Here is an 11112-nt window from a genome sequence, read left to right as displayed (position 1 = left end):
GAATCTACGAGAGCCTTATGCTGGGAATGTGGGGAAAACTCAGGAAATGTAATAAACACATACATGTGAGCAACAGGGTGAGCTTGGAGCCTCACCTGGGGTGACACAATAGTTTCCTGCCTGCTGCCTCGACTCCCTGAGGAACCTCCCCAGCACCGACCAGCAGTGTGCCCTCTGCGGCCACAGATGGTGCAGGGAATGGCCCCTCCTCCGGTCGCCCTAAGCGCAGCACCTCCCAGCTCGATGGGTGTCGGAGCGGATGTGCTGGGGGATGGAACTGACAGGTCCTGATCCGAACGTCCGCGGGCAGCCAGAAGGTTGTCAAGCCAGATGGACAGATCCACCAGCTGGTCCAATGTGAGGGTGGTGTCTCGGCAGGCCAACTCCTGACGAACGTCCTCGCACAGACTGTACCGGTAGTGATCGATCAGGGCCCTGTCGTTCCATCCCACGCTGGCGGCCAGGGTCCGGAAGGCCAAAGCAAAATCCTGTGCGCTCCTCATCCCCTGCCTCAGGTGGAACAGACGTTCACCCGCCGCTCGACCCTCAGGCGGGTGGTTGAAAACTGCCGAAAATTGTGGACAGTGGGGCCTGCTGTAGTGGGGCTGGTGGAGGTGCTGGACGACCTCCTCCTCTCTCCCAATGATCCATCGTCTGCAGCACGTGATACATGGCGATACATGGCAGGACAGTGCTGCTGGACGCGCTCCTCTACCACCACAGGGAGGGCGTCTGCTCCTGCTGACTCCATTCGCAGGTGAGTAATTCTGATTAGCGTCTGTGTGTAGCTGGTGAGATGAGTCAGGCGCAGGACAGCAGATATGAGTAATGAAAGCAATTTTACTTATATATATCACAATACACATCGTAATAAATACAAGGCCACAAATACGGACCGCAATACAACAAACAATCACTCACAAACAAACATGGGGAAACAGAGGGTTAAATAATGAACAAGTAATTGGGGGATTAAAACCAGGTGTGCAAGACAAAGACAAAACAAATGCTAAATGAAAAGTGGATCGGCGATAGCTAGAAGGCCGGTGACGTCAACCGCCGCCCAAACAAGGAGAGGGACAAGAGGAGAGCTGTTCGTCTCGGTCCGATGCTTTCTGTGTTGAAATAGATTCAGCTTCTTGTGAACTGGTGGAAAATTATGAAACACGGATAGAGAAGAATGATAAAAAATATTTTTTTCCCTTTTTTTATTGTTCATATTTTTGTGGAATCCTGGCTTCCCTTGGCATCCATGAATACGTGCCACTTTGTCGGCTGAATTTCATTACACTTATGGTGTTTGTAATAGATGTCCCTTACCATTCAAATGGCGTGTGCACAGTGTACTGGTCGGATGCTGGACTTATTTTGGAGTAGACTAATGTGAGCAGGTGACCTACTTAACCTGCTTTTTTTAAGTGATTTGTTTGACTACATGTACACATTACCTCAATTGACTCTGTACCGGTACCCCCTGTATATAGCCTCGCATGTTATTTTACTGCTGCTGTTTAATTATTTGTTTGCTAATACCCTTTATATGTTACTGCTAACACTGTAACAAAACATTTGGAATTGATTTATGATTTATTTGAACAAGGAAATGTGCCTAAGCTGAACTATTTAATGCTTTGAACCATCGTAATTATATTGAAAATATCCATCTTACATCAATTAAGGTTCAAAATGTTATGGCCCCACTTAACTGGGTCTGTGCCCCATCTTGGCTACCCCATTCAAAATATTCTGGACATGCCACTGGTGGAGAGAGAAAGAGAGAGGGAGAGAATCTTTTAGTCCACTTTGGTTATATTGAGCCACTACTGGTCCATGTCAACATTTTTAGAACTGTGTCATGAGCCTCCCTCCCACTGTCTCTGTATAATCTCTCATATCCCATGCATGCTGACCGAGCGGTTTCCGCCACAGTGTGCCAGAGGCGCGTCACGGCGTGCAAACCCCATTATGTATCTACTAATACCCAATTAGAGCCTATCAATGGGTTCAATGGGGATGGGGCAGCCAACAGCACCCTTTACTTTCACTGTGAAAATGGAGATCACATTAATGTTCCTGCATTACAAATTCAGAATTCAGTTGAATGAAATGTTCCTTCAGGTGTTTAGGCCTAAGGATACTGTGGTAGAAGGATACTGTGGTTGCCTGTTGTGTGGTAGAGGCTAGATTACAATTACAGTTTGAGTGATTTGATGCTGGTGTGTGTGCGTGTGTGTGTGTGTGTGTGTGTGTGTGTGTCATATGAGCAGCTGCAATAATGATAACGGCTATGTAATGAACAGAAGGAAGCATCATAATCTTACGAGAGGGGGAGGAGAGGATGGACCTGCAGAGGTGAAAGTAGATGATTTTTGTTAGGCTTCTTCTCCTACAGCTACACCTAAACACTCTCACTCTGTTCTAACGTCGAACCTTTCAAAGTAAAAGGGAACTCTTTCTCTCACGAACACTCGCACACAAACACCGCATTGAGCGCGTTGTCAGAGATGACAGCATATAAATTCCACCCGGTATCCTACATGCATACACAAAACTGTAGCTGTGGTAAAATATAACGAACACCGGGAGCTTGGTTCGCTTCGTTGCATGGGGGACTCACTGCCTATCCAAAAGGCAGAGCCAGTCCCCTGACCAACAGACTAATTCATTTGAATTAGTTCATGGATTTAATCATCGCCGATGTCACGAGATACGTAACGGATACGGGGATTAATATTACAGGCACCCAGAGTTTACACCGCGCCCGGTGTACTGACATTCTCGGCAACGACTCGGTATATTAAACCGGTGCCTCGGTAACGAGACCGAGGGAGAACATCAGTTATTTCAGTAAGACTGTCGTGCCATTTCGATATACCATGGTTCCGGGATTTGAATAGGTAGGTTATCGTAACGAAACCCACTGGGAGTCATTAGAACAAAAAGCGCTCCTTCAATTTTCTACGCCTGCTTCGCGGCAGCAGGTTGGGGTAATAGCCACCACCACCAGGATTGCACAATTCTCCATTTCACATGGGCGAAGGCAGGGCTCGGTTCTGCTTTGGTTGGACCCGGGCTCGCTGTCAAGAACAAGACAAAGGTGTGTCGGACCCTGATAGGGAACCGGAAACGCGAGAGAGATGGGCCGAACTGTTCGACCAACTGGACCTCAATAAAGACGGTAAAGTCGACATCAACGAGCTGAGGATAGGACTCGCTGCACGCGGTTTACTTCGCAGTGACGCGGAGGAGGTGAGAGGAATAGTGATTTTGGGGGTATTCCAATAGACATGTGTATCCCTTGAATTATAGCCTGCATGGCACATTAATTGTGTGTGTGTGTGTGTGTGTGTGTGTTTGTTCTTGGCTGAGTAAGGAGTAAAACGATTATGTCCTGTCAAACAACACAAACTGATCATACAGTTTGTATGACATAGGCCAGGGGTTCCTAAACTTTTTTTTTCTGATAGCAAATTCATCAGGGACCCCCTCAAAATCAGAACACAACTCAGACTTTAGAGTGAGGTAAAAAAAAAAAAAAAATCATGACGCTGCAGTGCATGCATGGCCAGACTAACCAATACTTCAGCCATGGAAAGTAAAATGTAATCAACAATTGGATGGAATACAATAAGTTTTTAGTTGAAAACTGGATCATTGATGGACTACTGTGGATCCCTGTGAGCCTCCCAGGCCCTGTTGTGCGTCTAAGGGTATATTGTAGATTAATAATATTGTATTGTGTATTGTATTGTATTGCACCAACTTCTTCCACAGACCCCCTGGCCAGATTTGTGTAAATTTCTGTGATCTGTTGTTGTGACAACTGCTCTACATTTCGTAATGTTTAAACAACACATTTTTTAAAATAGTTTTTCTGTTAAAGGTGCGAATAGTGAACATCATGTTTTTCATAACATTTGAGTATATTTGGATGAAACCAGTGAAAAAATTACTGTACATGAACAAAGTTGATCATGAAGTTAAATCAAATCACATCAGATTTATTTATATAGCCCTTCTTACATCAGCTGATATCTCAAAGTTCTGTACAGAAACCCAGCCTAAAACCCCAAACAGCAAGCAATGCAGATGTAGAAGCACGGTGGCTAGGACAAACTCCCTAGAAAGGCCAAAACCTAGGAAGAAACCTAGAGAGGAACCATGCTATGAGGGGCGGCCAGTCCTCTTCTGGCTGTGCCAGGTGGAGATTATAACAGAACATGGCCAAGATGTTCAAATGTTCATAAATGACCAGCATGGTCTAATAATAATAATCACAGTAGTTGTCGAGGGTGCAACAGGTCAGCACATCAGGACTAAATGTCAGTTGGCTTTTCATAGCCGATCATTAAGAGTATCTCTACCGCTCCTGCTGTCTCTAGAGAGTTGAAAACAGCAGGTCTGGGACAGGTAGCACGTCCGGTGAACAGGTCAAGTTACTGGTCCCCTCCCCCATGTCAAACACTTGAATTCAGGGATTACTTCTGTCTTTATTTAACTAGGCAAGTCAGTTAAGAACATATTCTCATTCACAATGTCGGCCTACCGGGGAACAGTGGCTTGTTCAGGAACAGAACAACAGATGTTTACCTTGTCAGCTCTGGGATTAAATCCAGCAACCTTTTGGTTACTGGCCCAATGCTTTAACCACTAGGCTACCTGCTGCCCCTATGTAATGTCAAGTAGGGCCGTAAATGTTATACATCAATGGTAGCGTCTTGTAATCTTAACTAATTTAAATATGTAAAGCCTCTTAGGGATCAAATTCCATTAACGGGATCGATTTGACAACATCCAGTGAAATGGCAGAGCGCCAAATTCCAATTAAATTACTATAAATATTAAACTTTCATGAAATCACACATGCAATGCACCAAATTACAGCTACACTTGTTGTTAATCCAGCCAACGTGCCAGATTTCAAAAAGGCTTTACTGCGAAAGCAAACCATGCTTTTATCTGAGGACAGCACCCCATCAAACAAACACAGACAATCATAATTCAACCCACCAGGCGCGACACGTAACTCAGAAATAACGATATAATTCATGCCTTGCCTTTGACGGGCTTCTTCTGTTGGCACTCCAATATGTCTCATAAACATCACAAATGGTTCTTTTGTTCGATTAATTCTGTCGTTATATATCCAAAATGTCAATTTATTTGGCGCGTTTAATCCAGAAAAACACTAGTTCCAACTCGCGCAACATGACTACAAAATATCTAATAAGTTACCTGTAATCTTTGTCCAAACATTTAAAACAACTTTCCTAATACAACTTTAGGTATTTTTTAACGTAAATAATCAATAACATTTAAGATGGGATAAACTGCGTTCAATAGCGGATACAAACAAAGTGGAGCGAGCTTTCAGGTCACGCGCCTCTAACAAACAGTACACTTCACTCGACCCTTGTTCTGAACTGCCCTACTTCTTTATTACACAAAGGAAAAACATCAACCAATTTCTAAGGATTGTTGACATCCAGTGGAAGCAAGTGCAAGCAAGTGCCTTAGAAATCTAGATCCCCATAGAAAACCCATTGAAAAAAGAGTGACCTCAAAAAAAATACCTGGATGGTTTGTCCTCTGGGTTTCGCCTGCCAAATAAGTTCTGTTATACTCACAGAAATCATTCAAACAGTTTTAGAAACTTCAGAGTGTTTTCCATCCAGATATACTAATAATATGCATATCCTAGCTTCTGGGCCCGAGTAACAGGCAGTTTACTTTGGGCACGCTTTTCATCATGACGTGAAAATACCGCCCCCTAGCCTTAAGAAGTTTAAAACCGCCATCACATGTGCACATCATACGGCTTTGTTTACAAACCATAAATAGCTCAAGTAGAACGTGGCAGAACGATACTGGTAACTCAACTTTTCATCTGTGTTGTAACTTATAGCTAGCAAGCTACTTACCATCATGCCGGAAAAAACACACTGTGTTGTGACTGGATGCCATAGTGATAATTTAACATTACACTATTTCCTGAAGAATGAGGACATCCGTAAGCAGTGGCTGCTTTTCATTTTGGGTGGACAGGATCATAACACCCGTGTGCAGTGCACATTTAGAGCGAAGTTGCTTTTTTAAATTGGGGAGAACATTTGATGTGTCTTGCCAGGAAGCTAATCATGAAGATGGATGCTGAACCATCATTGACAGTGGATCAGTTTATCTTGCAAGCACTGACCATAATGTAAGTATGAGTCTGACACGGTGGCTGTAACTGTGGCTACTTTGACAGTATATTTTCTGCAACACAGCTGATTGTCACTATATGGTTTTTGTTCTTCCATCCCTAAGCCCCCTACATTGAGTCTGAGAACTGACAGCAAACAGCTGATATGAAGGAATGTTGTCCACAAAAGGAGTTCTGGTGTGTATAGTATTTGTAATTTACCCCTGAAAATTATATTATGCCATTCAATTATGTGGGTTGTTGTCTTATATTTGCTGTAGCTTGTGTCATTGGGGCTCTAATAATCTACATTTTAGAAAATTCAACATCTACTCGGTTTGCACATCTTTCCAGGCAACCACCGCAGCAGGAATGCCATGATACAAAATCAGATTTCCCAAGATAAAGGGGCCTGTGAAGACAGAAAAAAAGAAAAGGGGATATGCTGTAAAGCCTGTGAAGACAGACCAAAGAAGGGGGATATGCTGTAAAGCCTGTGAAGACAGACCAAAGAAGGGGTGATATGCTGTAAAGCCTGTGAAGACAGACCAAAGAAGGGGTGATATGCTGTAAAGCCTGTGAAGACAGACCAAATAAGGGGGGATATGCTGTAAAGCCTGTGAAGACAGACCAAAGAAGGGGTGATATGCTGTAAAGCCTGTGAAGACAGACCAAATAAGGGGGGATATGCTGTAAAGCATGTGAAGACAGACCAAATAAGGGGGGATATGCTGTAAAGCCTGTGAAGACAGACCAAAGAAGGGGGATATGCTGTAAAGCCCGTGAAGACAGATCAAGTGAAGACAGACCAAAGAAGGGGGATATGCTGTAAAGCCCGTGAAGACAGATCAAGTGAAGACAGAAAAAAGAAGGGGGGATATGCTGTAAAGCCCGTGAAGACAAACCAAAGGGGAATATGCTGTGAAGCCTGTGAAGACAGATCAAGTGAAGACAAACCAAAGAAGGGGGATATGCTTTGAAGCCTGTGAAGACAGACCAAAGAAGGGGGATATGCTGTAAAGCCCATGAAGACAGATCAAGTGAAGACAGACCAAAGAAGGGGGATATGCTGTGAAACCTGTGAAGACAGACCAAAGAAGGGGGGGTTATGCTGTGAAGCCTGTGAAGACAGACCCAACCAAAACTGTACGTCATAATTATTCATTTCAAATCAATTGAGCATTTCAGGCACACACAAATTCCAAATTCAAACATTGAAAAGTTCACTAAATATTGCATATTTCAAAATGAGTACTTCAAAAACACCAGAAAACACATTGTAGAATGAGTAGATCGCTACATCAACAAATTGATGACGTCATAACTCAGAACAGTGAATAAAATGAAATTAATTTCACTACCAATTTAACAAACATTTTCCTTTTCAAAACCCTCACAGGCTACATAGACAGGCTCCTGGATCTCCTCTTCAGCAAGGTCACCCTTGATCCAGGGCCGTATGTGGGGAAGATGTGCGAGCTGTCCATCCCAGAACCCGTCTGCCCAGTGTGAGAGGCCTGACAAGGAGGAGACCATACCTGGTTTTGTCTCCAGCATCAATCTTCGGGGTGACTGAAGTCAAGTGGGTGACTGAAGCCTGCTTGATTGAAGCAGGTTACATGGTCCCCCTCCTCTCCCGATCCCGTCCCATCAATCTCTGTAGTTGGTTGCATTTCCCAAAGTCTAAGTAATTTATATGATATCACATTTTATTTTACATAGTTTTTTCTAACATTTGGACGGGAGATGAGAGTTACAAATTGTAAGACTCAATGGGGTCCTGCACACTGTAGGGCAGCAGGGTGCCTATATTGCGGTTTATGGCTCTATTTGATTTATTTTTTTTATGTCAAATGATGTCTCACCATTATTTCTTACCTTTATTTCTCATGAATGTCCATGTTGATCAATATTTCAGATATGCTTGCCTAATGTAAATTAACAAATAAATGTCTGATCAATACATACAATTCTGAACATATTGTCATTTATAATGCTAATGCAGAGGCACCAATCAATTGTCCAGTACACTTATTGTATGCTGTTTTCATGTACATGACTAATTCTGCTGAAGAAGTGTATCAGTGAACAGTATTCTGTAATTAGATACAAAACAATATAAATGCAATTGTGCATTGCTGCTGTTTGACTGATATCTAACAGTCCATTATCAGCTCTGTTGAGAACATTTTGTAGAGAAAATGGGTTGAGGAATACTATTTAGGGTCAGAATGACATGTGGCCCATTGTTTACCTGGTCATCATTGACATGTGACCCATTGTTTACCTTGTCACCTGGCAACGACCACAAGGGTGTTTCAAAGAGCTGTCATTCAAGGCGAGCACATGATATAAGCTCCCCGCCCACTCAGCCTGTTCTTTCAGGCTTCCTGATAGTTAGAGATGGGAGAAAGGGTACAATTTCTTCAATTCTGAGCATTTTAATATTGTAAAAATGTTATGGGTGATGTTTCGGTCATTCAAAGTTTTACTTGAGAAATCGGACGACTGTGCGGGACCTTTAAAACAATAAGACAAAATAATACAATTCCACATGGACAATGCAGAATAGGGTCCTATTGTGTATGGTGGTCCTATAGATCTGGTAAAGAGGTCAATCGAACTTGAACAAAACAATGGAATTGTCATGGAAACGCGTGGGGGAAAGGGCTCCTCATTGCCCCCCAGCAAAATTAGCCTACATTTAGGCTATTGTTTGCATGTGTATTTCACACTATGTTGGGGTAAAAATCGGAGTATAATACTTGTATAGATGCCAACCCCAACACGACGCTAAATTGTCATTATTTCGCCTCTATGGCCTATTTATTGCCTTACCTCCCTAATCTTACTACATTTGCACACACTGTACATATATTTTTCTATTGTGTTATTGACTGTACGTTTGTTAATTCCATGTGTAACTCTGTTAATGTTTGTGTGGCACTGCTTTGCTTTATCTTGGCCAGGTCGCAGTTGTAAATGAGAACTTGTTCTCAGCTGGCCTACCTGGTTAAATAAAGGTGAATTAAAAAAATATGTTAATGTCATCGTTACCAATTAACTGCATTACAGTTAAAAACAACTTGGACTACCACCACCAATTTCTATATGCTAGCTATACAAATCAGTTTATAGCAAAAGTTAGCATTTAGCAGTCACTTCTTCTAAACCTGAAAAGTGACATCTACATGTTATGCAGCAAAAACAGCCAAATATATCCAATTTGGACTTAAGTAACCGCATTGTGGGCCTGTTACAATACATAAATCATTACGGATTTGACCAATATCCACTTTGTTAGATCAGATTTATTGAATGTGCGCCAGTCTGGTCAATCTGAACGTCTGCGTTCCATTGACTCCTTTACCGCATCTATTGCGTATGACCGCTAGGGGGAAATGACGTTCTATCTACTGCAGTCATAGGCTGAATCTCAAACAGAACACTTGGCCCCTAAGCCCTTTATCGAGTGGCCACTTGCTGTTGTGTTCGATAGAGCTCAATTGAGTCTGCAAGTGTTTTGGCCAAAATGAGCATTGAGACGATGCGCACTCGACATCTCAACTGACATTTATCAATATTCCAAAATTCTAAATCCATTCGCAGGCATTCACAACCTGTCTTGTGCATGACTCACTCTCTATGAAACATGGGCACTGGGACAGATGCATGCGCTGATAGATAGTGAAAAGTTGTACAAACAAAACAACATCTCTACTCCTGCACAAAATACACTGCTCAAAAAAATAAAGGGAACACTAAAATAACACATCCTAGATCTGAATGAATGAAATATTGTTATTAAATACTTTTTTCTTTACATAGTTGAATGTGCTGACAACAAAATCACACAAAAATGATCAATGGAAATCAAATGTATCAACCCATGGAGGTCTGGATTTGCAGTCACACTCAAAATGAAAGTGGAAAACCACACTACAGGCTGATCCAACTTTGATGTAATGTCCTTAAAACAAGTCAAAATGAGGCTCAGTAGTGTGTGTGGCCTCCACGTGCCTGTATGACCTCCTCAGGATGGTCTCCTGCGGGATCTCCTCCCAGACCTGGACTAAAGCATCCGCCAACTCCTGGACAGTCTGTGGTGCAACGTGGCGTTGGTGGATGGAGCGAGACATGATGTCCCAGATGTGCTCAATTGGATTCAGGTCTGGGGAACGGGTGGGCCAGTCCATAGCATCAATGCCTTCCTCTTGCAGGAACTGCTGACACACTCCAGCCACATGAGGTCTAGCATTGTCTTGCATTAGGAGGAACCCAGGGCCAACCGCACCAGCATATGGTCTCACAAGGGGTCTGAGGATCTCATCTCGGTACCTAATGGCAGTCAGGCTACCTCTCGCGAGCACATGGAGGGATGTGCGGCCCCCCAAAGAAATGGCTGACCCACCGCCAAACCGGTCATGCTGGAGGATGTTGCAGGCAGCAGAACGTTCTCCACGGCGTCTCCAGACTCTGTCACGTCTGTCACATGTGCTCAGTGTGAACCTGCTTTCATCTGTGAAGAGCACAGGGAGCCAGTGGCGGATTTGCCAATCTTGGTGTTCTCTGGCAAATGCCAAACGTCCTGCACGGTGTTGGGCTATAAGCACAACCCCCACCTGTGGACGTCAGGCCCTCATACCACCCTCATGGAGTCTGTTTCTGACCGTTCGAGCAGACACATGCACATTTGTGGCCTGCTGGAGGTCATTTAGCAGGGCTCTGGCAGTGCTCCTCCTGCTCCACCTTGCACAAAGGCGGAGGTAGCGGTCCTGCTGCTGGGTTGTTGCCCTCCTACGGCCTCCTCCACGTCTCCTGGTGTACTGGCTTATCTCCTGGTAGCGGCTTCATGCTCTGGACACTACGCTGACAGACACAGCAAACCTTCTTGCCACAGCTCGCATTGATGTGCCATCCTGGATGAG

General features: G+C 43.7%; 1 non-coding gene across 1 annotated transcript; it reads left to right on the top strand.

Moving 5' to 3' along the window:
* Window positions 1-2569: 2569 nt before the first annotated feature.
* LOC110486743 (uncharacterized) lies at window positions 2570-8154 on the top strand. The gene is made up of 5 exons (XR_005035585.2): window positions 2570-3249; window positions 6128-6202; window positions 6310-6382; window positions 6539-7330; window positions 7584-8154. It is a non-coding gene; the product is annotated as an uncharacterized LOC110486743 (transcript).
* Window positions 8155-11112: the final 2958 nt, after the last annotated feature.

This window comes from Oncorhynchus mykiss, chromosome 13, assembly GCF_057628025.1.
Source record: "Oncorhynchus mykiss isolate SJ-2025 chromosome 13, ASM5762802v1, whole genome shotgun sequence".
Classification (NCBI taxonomy): domain Eukaryota; kingdom Metazoa; phylum Chordata; class Actinopteri; order Salmoniformes; family Salmonidae; genus Oncorhynchus; species Oncorhynchus mykiss.
This window is presented reverse-complemented; position numbering and strand designations above follow the sequence as displayed.